Raw genomic sequence first — 13649 nt, forward strand, 5'->3', positions numbered from 1 at the left:
AAGAAAAAATCAACACAGAAAGGTCAACACATGTAAATGTTGACAAAGTGTGGCACTTCATTGGTGTCCATGTCGACACATGAGAATGAATATGAAAACATTCAAAAAATGAAAAAAAAAAAACTTCAAAAACTCATGTCAACCTTTTTCATTGTCGACCATAGCCATGTCAGTGTTTTCCATGTGCAATTTAATTCTGGAGCTGCCGCGAATCGCGCGGGGGGGGGGTGCCGCGAATTGCGGGAGGGGGGGTCACGGGGGTGGGTGCCACGAATCGCGGGAGGGGGGGTTACGGGGCGGGGGTTGCGGCGAATCATGGGAGGGGGGGTCGCGGGGGTGTGCCGTGAATCACGGGAGGGGGGGTCACGGGGTGGGGTGCCGAGAATCGCGGGGGAGGTGTGTGTGTGTGTGCCGTGAATCGCGGGAGTGGGGGTTGTGGGGGGGGAAGGGGGGTGTGACGCAAATCGCCACAAGAAAAAATCAACACAGAAAGGTCAACACATGTAAATGTTGACATAAGTGTGGCACTTCATTGGTATCCATGTCGACACATGAGAATGAATATGAAAATATTCAAAAAATGAAAAAAAAAACTTCAAAAACTCATGTCAACCTTTTTCATTGTCGACCATAGCCATGTCAGTGTTTTCCATGTGCAATTTAATTCTGGAGCTGCCGCGAATCACGGGGGAGTTCCGCGAATTGCGGGAGGGGGGGTTGCGGGGGTGGGTGCCGCGAATCGCGGGAGGGCGGGGTTCACAGGGGTTCCGGTGGGGGGTTGCCGCGAATTGCGGGAGGTGTGGGGTCACGGGGGTTGCCGCGAATCGCGGGAGGGGGGGTTGCGGGGGGGTGTGACGCGAATCGCCACAAGAAAAAATCAACACAGAAAGGTCAACACATGTAAATGTTGACATAAGTGTGCCACTTCATTGGTGTCCATGTCGACACATGACAATGAATATGAAAAAATTAAAAAAAATTAAAAGTAAATCTTCAAAAACTCATGTCAACCTTTTTCATTGTCAACCATAGCCATGTCAGTGTTTTGCATGTGCCATTTAATCCTGGGGCTGCTGCGAATTGCGGGGGGGGGGGGGTGCCGCGAATCGCGGGAGGGGGGTCGCAGGGGGGGGTGCCGCCCCGAATTGCGGGAGGGGTCGTGGGGGGGTTCTTTTTGCAGCGAATCGCGGGAGGGGGGGTCGCGGGGGGTGTTTTTGCTGCGAACCGCGGTAGGGGGGGTCGTGGGGGAGCGGGTGTTTTTGCCGCGAATCGCAGGGGGGGGCGCGCGGGGGGGAGGTTTTGCCGCAAATCGCGGGAGGGGGGCGCTCACCTGGTGGCTGTGGAATAGCAGTGCTGGGCAACATGGGAAGGCAGTGGGTGTCTGGGCACTGTCTGTGGGCTCACTGGGCTGGTTCTCTGTCACATACCTCCCAACATGACCCAATGCTCTGTTTCTAGACTTCCCCTTAATGTATGATTGCCATCACCTGTTTTAAACAGGTTAATTTCTCAGAAAGGTGTTCAGCACAGATGAAGGCAATCACACATTAAGAGGAAAGTCCAGGAACAGAGCGTTATAGACACAGACACCCACTTTGAGTGACAGATGTAGCCAAATATATAGGAGATGATACCAAAAGAACAAAGAAAGTGATGAAAACTAATAACCCAAAAGCAAATTGAAATGTGAATACAGTCAGGCAGCATGGTTTAGTTTAACTTCAGACAGTACAGAGTAAGCACAGCACTCCCTGGTCCCCCCCCTGCTCACCACCCTTCTCCCACCCCCTCTCAATGTATAATAATGATTGGCATTGCTATTTTTTATTATCTTCTTAATCAATTCACCTAAACACATGCCCACAGGCAGTTCATTGGGCAGTGCAAGGGAAGACCAGAGCAGCTGCACGTCACTGTGCTGCCTAAGCCTGTGTCACTGTGCAGCAGCAGCTCCTCTCTCCAGAGTCCAGTGAGTCTCCAGGCAGGCACTGATCATGGCCAGCATACAGCATCAGCTCTTCATCTGTCTCATGCGGTGTCATCACATCATGCCATGCGGTGTGGGGAAAGGGCTTCCTGCTGGAGGACTTCCAGCTTCCTACAGGAGTGAACCACGCTCCGTCCACCCCACCATGGTACTTTGTATTGCAGTATGTGTGGGCGGTGGGGCGGGCTGCATATATTAACTGCAGCCCACTGCCACTGTTGAATGAGGCTGCGGGAGTGCGGCGTGAGTGCCACTGCAGTGTAGACAACAATTGGAGGGGTGGGGGTGCTGGGGACAGAGCTGTTCAGGCCCTACCCTCTGTCACAGACTCAAGGCCCAGCACCCCCCTGCTGAGGAACACTCTTGCACCCTAAAAGATCACTATGGAGCACTAATTATGTAATGCTGCAACATCTTTTGTTGAAAGAATGCAAAATATATTTCACGATCTGTAGTGTAAGTATCTTCTTACCATCTTAGTGTTTCTTTAAGAGGTATCTTCACAAAAGACTCCAGCTCAGTGTATAGTATAGCATCCTATCCAGCTTCCAGCCAGCGGTAACCCAGCACTTCGCAATGCCCAATTGCTCACTCATGTTTACAGGCCACAGCCATGCTATCCCCATGCCAGCTTTCCCTCCAATACACAAACATGGGCACAGCCATCTTGGTCTCTATCACATGACCTTCCACAGACAATCTATCAAATTACCTTCCACAGCCCATCCTCTGTAACTCATTCTGATATCATCTGGCTGCAGCCTATCAACTCAAAGAAAGCATTATAAGTATGATGAATCTGGACAAGTAATCTGCCAGCGAATTGTGTCTCCAGCTTAGTAGCAACCTCTGCTCCTGTGGTATCTTGTGTTACGGACCAGTGCTTTATTCCTTCAAACACAACCTGAATCCCTGCAGTTATATCTGCATATCCTCCATTGGTTTCAGCCGACCTCCAGAGCCTTCCCAATAGCTTCTCGGCTATTCCTGTCGATCATCACAACTCACTATCAATCCCATATTTGCCGTAATGGGAGGGGGCTCACGAGCCCCATTCTGATGGAGCTCCCCGCTGCTGTCTGTGGCCTACCCGGTCCCCAATGCCTGTCCCCACTGCCTCCCCGCATTCCCCCTAACCTGACACTGCCCATCTCAGCTTCAGGGAGAGGGTCAGGGTCACGCCACCCAGCCACCAAGTGACTGGGACTTGTGTGCGTGTGAGAGGCTAATGGAGTCCCTCTCTGCCAGCGGAAGGAGTTTCACTTCCGTTTGCCAACATATTTTATGATTGGAAGCCAACAGCAATGATTTTGCCAGTTCCATTAACCATAAATAATTGGAAATGGTCCTCGACCACCCACCCAGGGAACCTCTGCATGTTCCCTGAGGAAACCCAAAGTGCTATGGCATACAGTTTAGGAACCTCTGTGTTAGATGATTCATTGTGCAAAAGCAAAGAACCAAGGTACTGTGTCAATTCTGTGAACTATATTGATATACTGTATTGATACTATAAAGTGAAATTCATAAACATGAAAATGGGCTTAGCACAGGACTGAGAAAACCCCCCAGCATCGAAGTGATTAGAGAGATATCCCAATTTTCTACCTGGATCAGGATGCAATAACATTTACACTTATGTGTTAATCTGATCTCGGAACAGTTGCTGTGACAACCTTCTGAATGTTATTATAAATGTTAAAATCTGATGCTGCTTGATTATTTGGCAGTAAAACAAATATATGTTAATACTTATAGGAACAAAAGAAGATTACTGACAGTAAATTAATCTGCAGGGGACAAATATATTCAGGAGACTGTGATCTTATTATATAAATGCTAGCAGGGACTAATTCATACATAAAATAAAGGGTTGCCATGGCCAGCAGAGAGATAATTACAGTACTGTACCAGAGTGATCTGCATGCTGGTTTAGTGGCCATTTGTTTGAGTGTGTGTTTAAAAGATTAGACACAATGGGGCTCCTTTCACCTGGGCATTCTTGCTCAGTATAGGTGCGCTTCATTACGCAAGACCGATGACTTTTACTGACTGTGCTGAGGAGCATGTGGAGTTTAGCCAGATGTTATGTTTATTTCTAGACAGAGTTGGATGGCTTGTGAGAAGAATTATTGCTTTATCGCTATGTATATATACATGCAAGATGCCAAAAGTCTCATAATTAACTCATGCTGCAGTAAATCTGAATTGCTGAGTTTTTGAGTATTGTCAGATTCACTGCGTGGATAGAAGTTCCTTGTTTATTGTCAAGGGCAATCACTGAAATGATTTGGTGGCCTGACACACTGTGGATGTGTACCCTGGTATCCCTGGTTGCTGTGTAAATGGGAACAGTCTGCAATACACCTTATTCTGCATCTTCATTTTCTACCAAACTCCACCTTGCCTCCTCACCTGTGTTCTATACATAACAAGAACTATCTAAATTTTTTTTTTTGCATTAGTGTCAAGAGGAACATAATGAAGTTGGAAGAAGTAGCATTCTATATTTCCAAAGCTCCCCACACTGTTCAAGCTCATGTAACAATGCAGGCTGTTGGACAAAGTGCTATAAGGATGAGCAAGCAAAGTGACAGCCTTAATTACCCCGGACAGGTAAATACTGTGATTAATCATTTGTTGCTCCCTTTTGGTCAGTGCCCCGTGTTTTGGAGAACAATGTTTTCAATTATAAAATATAATTTGTCCGAACACATTGTGAACAAGAAACAAATCATTTACCCTTTGATTTATTGATTTATTGCTGTTTAAAGCTAGAGGGTCATATTATTATTTTATAATTGTAAATAGTTCTAAGCATATACATATCAGATTAGTAATGATCCCTCAGGTTCTGAAAAGGAGTCTTTTGTTATAGAGTAGAGAGATAATACTGTAGTTTTTCCCCAGCACACCAAGAGGCATTAGCAGAGGGTTAACTCTGGGAGGCAATGGAGTCATCTGCCACCAGGCTCATGCTCCCAAGGGGGCACCTCTCCTCCCCTGCAAATTTAAATCAGTTCATTGAAAGCCTTCAATATCGCTTCTGTTGCTGACTTCCCTTACTAGTAGGACCATAGACATCGCACTCTCTTTATTTTAAACATAACATGCATAACATACATACATAATTACACACATGCAAACATATATTTATAAAAGGTCCTGTGTGTGTGTGTGTGTGTGTGTAGGGGGGGGGGGTACCAATATTTATCTTGCCTCTGGGCAACTGGGGCGAACTTATGCCACTAGGCATTAGTAATAAGATCTGAAGAAAAAAAAACACATGGTAGTAGGTAATTCAGGGACCTTAGTTACATATATTTTAAAAAATATGGTAAGCCTCCAGGCCAACATCAAGGCTGCTCTGATACTGGAGGTCCCCCCACTGCATGATAACAACACCCACAACTATTAAATTAAGAGTCCACTAACCAGGAGACATCCATACATCATCCTCCTTTCAATACATGAACCTGCATGCGCTAAAAATTAAAGTCTCACCCATGCCTCTCTAAAATAGAATGGAAGATGCTCAATCAAATCAGTGTTTTTTCAATACCCCTTAGTGTGCTAGGGAAAACCAGTTGTTTGGATCTTTCTAACTAGTCTATGGTGTATGCATCTATCTTGAAAAATGAAAATGAACACATTTTCCAATGTTTTTTCAGAGTCTGCAGCAGCCACTGCAAAATTTAAGTTTATTGAATGAGTACAGGGTGTGCAATGTAAGTCATTTTGCATTCACATTCCCACTTACATCTGAATCAAGCCCATAGAGTCGATAAAATCAAATGTGAATATTTCAAAGGTCATATTCTGTAGTGATTCTCAAAACTCAATTATTTGAGGACATATGTGCAGTATCCATAGCTTTCAACCAGTGCTATTTATGTACCTGAAAGATGTGATACTTCACATAAAAAATTAATACCCTCTCTAGATGGCGTTATATCTAGCAGTTCTAAAAATAGGAGGAAAAAAAATGACTGCTTTCTTCCAGGGTTTTTACAGTTCAAAAGTTTGGGGTCAGCCAATTTTACATGAAAGCTTACTTTTATTTATTGAATGAGTTGCAAAATGAATAGAACATCTGGGGCGAAATGTAATAGGGTGCGATTTTTAGACATGTGCGATTTTTGGTCAAAAACGGCCGAAATTGCACATTTTCCGAAAATCGCACATTTAATAGGTTGAAAATCGCGGTAAAAAATCGCACTTTTTACCGCGAAATCGCACTTTTAGAAGTGCGATTTTTAGTCACATTTCAAATCGCATCCAGATGTTTTCCCATTATAAAGTATACAACTCGCAAATGTAATAGGGTGCGATTTTTGGTAAATGTTACCAAAAATCGCAAAAAAAAATAGACCAGGTTTTGACAGGCGAATTTCACAGAACCATGCACAGATCATTGAGATCTGTGCATGGTCCTGTTAATAAAAATGTGTAAAAGTGTTTTTATTAAAACAAAACGGTGTGGGGTCCCCCCTCCTAAGCATAACCAGCCCCGGGCTCATTGAGCCGGACCTGGTTCCAAAAATACGGGGGGGCAAAAAGCATAGGGGTCCCCCGTATTTCTGAAACCAGCCCCGGACTCTTGGACCGGTCCTGGTTCCAAAAATACGGGGGACAAAAAATCTGGGGGTCCCCCGTATTTTGAAACCAGCACCGGGCTCCAACAGCCCACGGTGTCATGCCACATCCGGGGGACACTTTTTATACAAGGTCCCCCGGCCAAAACATGAGCACCGTGGCTGGTCAGCCTTGGACGGGGTACCTGGAGGAGCGGGGACCCCCCCCAATAAAGGGGTCCCCCCCCAGGCTTCACCCGTCCAGGGCTGAAGCCCGGGGCTGAAGCCCGGGGCTGTCACCGGCGTCCGTGGCCAGTGGACGCCGGCCTGATAGGGTTAAATCGATCATACGTTACATTGCTTTATACCGGAGAACTACAAGTGCCAGAAGACCTCCCCCGCATGCTGGGACTTGGAGAACCACAAGTCCCAGCATGCGGGGCATTAATGGGCCCGCTGGGACTTGTAGTCACTTGTAAAAAGAATGTTTATAAAAAACACACACAGAGAGAAGTAAAAGTTTATGACACACACACACCACACTTTTACACCAGCGTTACTTACCATTCCTGGATCCAGCGCTGGTCTGGCTGCTTCACAGCCGGCTCCCCCCGCACTGACACGCAGCGGGGAGAGCCGGCTTTCTCCGTTGCCTCTAACAGCTTCTGTAGCGCTGTTCCAGCGCTACAGAGGCTGAGAGCGCGATTGGCCGATACATCTCCATGGAGACGCATAGCTCAGTCCTGATTGGCTGAGCTATGCGTCTCCATGGAGACGCATAGCTCAGCCAAACGCGCTCTCAGCCTCTGTAGCACTGAGTCCCCCAGACCGGGACTTAGCCCCGCCTACCAGCCAATGATGGTCCAGCATGGGGGTTTTCCCGGACCATCATTGGCTGGTAGGCGGGGCTAAGTCCCGGTCGGGGGGCGGAGCCCCAGATGTCAACAGAACACCGGAGGACGGTGATTGTGGGGAAAATGCTGCAGGGCTCCCGGGGAAGCGCTGAAGACGTCTGTGGTGAGTATGATTTCTCTCCACAGCCTCCCCTCTGGATTCTACTGGACAAGGGGACCGAAGCTTCGTGTCAACATAGGTATGTATGGATGAATGGGCTTGGTGTGTATTAAAGTTGTACTGTCTGTGTGTGTGTGCTTTTATTTAACTATTTGTAGTACTGTGGGACTACTAGTCCCAGCGGGCCCTTTATTGCCCCACATGCTGGGACTTGTGGTTCTCCAAGTCCCTGCATGTGGTGCAGGCTTGCTGGGACTCATAGTTCCACAGCAATACACAATAGGATATTTTTTTTACACCATTAATCAGCTCGATGCCCACAGCCCAGGGGCATCGAGGACAGCCCCGGGCTTCAGCATGGGCAGGTAAGTTCTGGAGGGGGGGACCCCTTCTTTGGGGGGGTCCCCACTCCCCCAGGGCCCCTGCCCATGCTGACCAGTCAGAGGGCTGAATGCTTTGGCCGGGGGGACTTGTATAAAAAGTCTCCCCCCGGCTGTGGCATTACCCTGCTGGCTGGTTGGGCCCGGTGCTGGTTCTTGAAATACGGGGGACCCCCAGTCATTTTGTCCCCCGTATTTTGGGAACCAGGACCGGCCCTTGAGCCTGGTGCTGGTTTTATAAAATCATGGAAACCCCAACTTGATTGTTCCTTTGATTTTATGAAACCAGGACCGGCTCTTTGAGCCCGGGGCTGGTTATGCTCTGGAGGGGGGACCCCACGCCGTTTTTTATTTTATTTATTTTTTACCCAAACTCGCATATATGAAAATGCGCACATTTTCATGACTGAAAATGCGCACATTTTCATGACTGAAAATCGTCCGAAATCGCGGCAAATCGCATTTTTTGACGCTAATTAGCATCTCATTACATATGCGAATTCGCGGCAAAAACCGTGATTTTTAAAGGTGCGATTTCTGGCGAGTTTGGAACTCGTCCAAAAATCGCACCCTATTACATTTCGCCCATAGTCAAGACATTGGCAAGGTTAGATATAATTATATTTATTTGAAAAAATAACTTTCAAACTTTGCTTCATCAAAGAATGTTTCTCTCAAAGCAATTACAGACCTTTTGGCATTCTAGCTGATAATTTGTTGAGGTTATCTGAAGAAATTTAACCCAACACTTCATGAAGCACCTCCCACAAGTTGGATTGGCTTGATGAGCACTTCTTGGATAGCATAGGGTCAAGCTGCTCCAACAACAGTTCAGTGGGGTTGAGATCTGGTGACTGTGCTGGCCACTCCATTACAGATAAAATTCCCACTGCTTCTTTCTTTCCTAAATAGTTCTTGCCTAATTTAAAGGTGTGCTTTGGGTCATTGTCCTGTTGGAGGAGGAAAATGGCTCCAATCAAGCACTGTCCACAAGGTACAGCATTGCAAAATGGAGTGATAGCCTTCCTTATTCAAAATCCCTTATACCTTGTACAAATCTCCCACTTTACCAGCAACAAAGCACCCCCAGACCATCACATTACCTCTACCATGCTGTTCTGCATCTCAAAATTGTTCTTCTTCATGATCCAAACACCTCAAACTTTGATTCTTCTTTCTACAGTATAACATTTTTTCCAATCTTCCTCTGTCCAATGACTGTGTTATTTTGCCCACATTAATCTTTTCATTTTATTGGCCAGTCCCAGATATTTTTTCTTTGCCATTCTGCCAGCATCCCTGACTTCACTGTAGACATTGACACTGGTGTTTTGCAGGTACCATTTAATGAAGCTGGCAGTTGAGGGCCTGTGAGGTGTCTTTCTCTCAAACTAGAGACTCTAATGTACTTGTCTTCGTGCTCAGTTGTGCACCAGGGCCTCCCAATTATCTTTCTACTATGGTTATAGCTTGTTTGTGCTGGTCTCTGAAGGGAGTAGTACACACCGGTGTAGGAAATATTCAGTTTCTTGGGAAATTTTCACATGTAACAGCCTTCATTTCAAATAGCAAGAATAGACTGTAGAGTTTCACATGAAGGTTCTCTTTTTCTCACCATTTTGAAAGTATAATCAAACCCACAAATGCTCCAGATACTCAACTAGCTCAAAGGTAGACCAGTTTTATAGTTTCTCTAATGAGCAAAACCATTTTCAGCTGTGCTAACATCATTGCACAATTGTTTTCTAATCATCCATTAGTCTTCTATCGTGATTAGCAAACACAATGTTTGGTTGCTGAAATGGGCCTCTATATACAGTACCTATGTAGAAATCCCTTTCAAAACCATATGTTTGCAGGGGTTTGGTGTGATTTACCTACAATCAAAATCCTGAGGGTCAAAATACCGACAGCAATTGCCCGACGGTCAAAATATCGACAAGGTCAAAAGACATGTTCAAAATACCTACATTTAAAATAGGTAAAAAATTAGACACATGTTTTTCATATTCTTTTGGGTCTGTATGTTGACATAGGTCAACATGAACCCCGTGCTTCGGGGACGGTGCCTCGCTGTGCTCGGCACACTATTATATTCCCCCTCCATGTCCACTGGGATGGTAAAGTATGTACAAGTCGGTATTTTGACCTTGTCGGTATTTTGACCATCGGTCAATGGTTGTCGGTATTTTGACCATCAGGATGTTGATTGTAGGTAAATTGACCGCATCCCATTTGCAGCTAGTATAGTAATTTATCACATTAACAATGTACATAACAGAAAGTATTTCTGATTAATTTAATGTTAAAAACAGTGACCCCAAACTTTTTGATCAGTAGCGCACATGCACAAGTATGTTCAAAAGTTTATGTTGGTATATTTTGCATTTGTTAAAGTCAGCAACTGCAGTAAATATTTATTCTTAAAGTATTTAGTTTTAAATGATTATAGAGAAAATATTGGTGAATGATCTCTAGCTATTTTTACTAAACAGACTCTTAAAAGTCTTAAAATAAAATATTTTGACCCTATATTGCCCTTTATTGCCCATCAGGTTAGCATGAAATGTTTCACTTTATGATATACAGCCAGTCTTGTCACACATCTTGAGAAATGGAATTACTGAATTCAATCCCAAGTTCATCAGCAGTAAAGAAATATTATGCAGAGTGATCATGAGGCTCTAACTTAATGCATGGAATTAAGAAATCTATCAATTATTGTACAGACAGAAACTTTCCCTTATGACTAACCACACACTGCTATTCTCCATTTTTAACCTAAAAGGTGCATACACACTGCACAATTTTTTTGACCAATTTGGTTGAAAGATATTTCCATTGAACACAGTATCCTGGACTAAAGATGTTGACGAAAGATATTGACGACAGACGAAAGATGAAAGATCTAGCTACAGTTTATAGGCTCTTTTTGAAAGATATCCAAATTGAGCTGCATGCACAAAATCTTGATGGCGGGTATGCGCATCATCATTCGTCGTTCGTGGAAATGTCTTTCGACCAAATTGGTTAAAAAAATTGTACAGTTTGTATGCACCTACAGACCATGAAGACCACTCACCTACAAGGATGTTCCTTGCTCTGGGGTTTTTATCATTATGGCTTTAACTGAAAGACAACCAAACAACGCAGTCTGAGGAAGACAAAAAGAAGATATCTTGAAGGTTTATCAAAATCTTCGAATTAATCGGCTGCCAGTGACAAATAAGGACATTATTAGTGAAACAAGGAACGCTATTGTTTTATCTAAAGTTTTAATGGACTTTCAATGACTGCCACAAGTTTGGACATCATACAGTATACTGTATAGTGTATCACAGATGCTGTCAGGCAGTTGTTAATATACCATAGAATCTTAACATATGAACACTGGAAGAGTGATGCAATCCAGTCTCCATTGGATATTCTTGCATAATCCTTGAAGGCAAATGTTTCAGAGTGAATGCTTCCCACTGGTAGAGTTGCAGATGCAACAATTGGAAAATGCTAGCTACATCCAACCCCATTTACGATTTTCTCTGCCTATGTATGCTTTATCTCCAAGAGTGGTTCTAGAAATTCTACTATATGCTCACTAGCTCATGCACCATACACATTTGCACAGGCAACTTGCATTTACATGCCCATGACACTTCAAAAAATGCCAACATGACAGATATTTTTTACATTCTCTTTGGGGCACCATCACTTGACTACTCCATATCAGATATCAGTGAACTCATACAAAATAGCACCTCAGGTCCACACATGGATCATAGGTGTTTCCAGGAAACATTGTGCATGCCCAGCAGCAAATCGCTCAATTGTGCCAGCATTGACATTGCATTAAATTATTGTCCACCAATAAATCAGGCCCTGTGTGTTGGGGCTGGGAATTGAGAGTGAAATGAGAGTGAGACACTGCATGAAGTTGCAAAATTCTCCTCCTCTGGCACCTTTATACTTGAATAGTCAACATCATCATGGCACATGGTGCACATTAGCATTGTAGGACCATTATTCCCCTTTTTTTCTGTATTGCAATAAAAGCTGACTCTGGCCTGAGGTAATAAAAATGAAAGGTCAGATTAAGATATGTATGGAAACGTGGTTTGCTTAAATCTCAGATGTTTGAGCCATCCATATGCCTCAGTCTGTGACAACAAACATGGTGCCCACTAAGCCACAGCATGTGAACCAGTTGATGCCAAGGAAGGGAAATGGCAGTTCAGAAAAATGAGGATGTCCCCCCCATTTCCTGGGCATGCCGTGACCAGTTCTTGCATTTTCACTTGCCTTGGGCTGCATCATCCTGAGTAGTCCATGTACAAAGTAATCTGATATATTAGAACAGAGATGCTTGCAGGAAAAAGGTGGTGCAAGAGTTACGGGCCAGAGCCAGGTGTAACCTGTAAACTCCTCCTCATTAATAGGAGCAGGGTTCTAAACTGTAACATTTAGTGCAAAACTTTAATTTTGTTCCTGTGCAGAAGCTGGCATCATAGCCAAGGACCACGGTGGTACAAAATGGGGTGTTGGGCCATGGACCACAAACACAACCTATGAGATCATTTCCTCTTCTTCTTCAGGAGTGCTTCACAGAATACAGGTACTGCCACTCTGGGTGTCTAAACGGGAGGCGGTCAAAATCCTGGTGGTCGGAATCCCTACTTTGTCCCTCTATGGGTGTCCACGACACCCATAGAGGGAGAATAAAATAGTGTGCCCACTGTGTGGTGAGCACATCGAGCCTGCAAGGGGGGAGGGGGGGTGATCGCAGCAAACCCGCAAGGGGGGGGGGGGGGATCCACGGACCCCCCTTGTCGGCATTTTGGCGATCTTGATTCCAGCGTCGGTATTTTGACCATCGGGATTCCGACCTCCGGGATGTCTTACTGATCCCGTCTAAACAAATAGAGACAATGGTGGTGCAGAGCACTCTAAGTACCAGCTGTTCATGTATGTAGGCAGGATCCGAGAACAAACACAGGTACTGTATCTGCAGTGTCCATGCAGAGCTGATTAGCACATGTGTACCGTACCACTACAGCTCTCAAACACAAATATTCAGGTTTTTCGCAACATGAAGGAATCGCAGTAACGCACTCCAAGGTTAAATATATTAAATGTGGTGCAGTAGAAAAAAATGTGTTTTGAAACAAATTTAACAGTTAGAAGCAAAGCCTGATTCAATTAATAAGAGGAAGGAGATTAGCACACAGGTGATATCTTGTATAGACCTCTATCGGTCCTGAAAGAAATAACAAGAAGTAATGTCATCCTATAAAATGAATTCTTATTGAAATCATCTTAGTAAGCTGGCGAAATCAATAGGTTTTCAGTGAAAGTTGAAAGTTGTCATTAAAAATATACAAAATTAAAAATGTTTTCATCTCATCTACTATTCCCCAAAGATGTCTGCTCCTAATCTTTTTTTGCGCAGATTCTTATTTTTTTTTTCATTCTAGTGTAATTTATCTCTTTTCACTGTTGTGACTCCCGAAAGACCTAGATGTCCATTTATAGCTGCAGATATAATCAATACTGATTTTACTCTACAAACACAACAATAAATTCTTATGCGGATAGTAGCAGTCGGTGCACAATTTGCAGACTCATACTCTATATCTCTGATGTAGCTCAGTGATATTGTGGCTGTGGTCCCATTTCTTTTGATTAAAACGTAAAAAATTG

The sequence above is a fragment of the Crinia signifera genome, chromosome 6 (genome assembly GCF_055691185.1).
Source record: "Crinia signifera chromosome 6, ASM5569118v1, whole genome shotgun sequence".
NCBI lineage: Eukaryota > Metazoa > Chordata > Amphibia > Anura > Myobatrachidae > Crinia > Crinia signifera.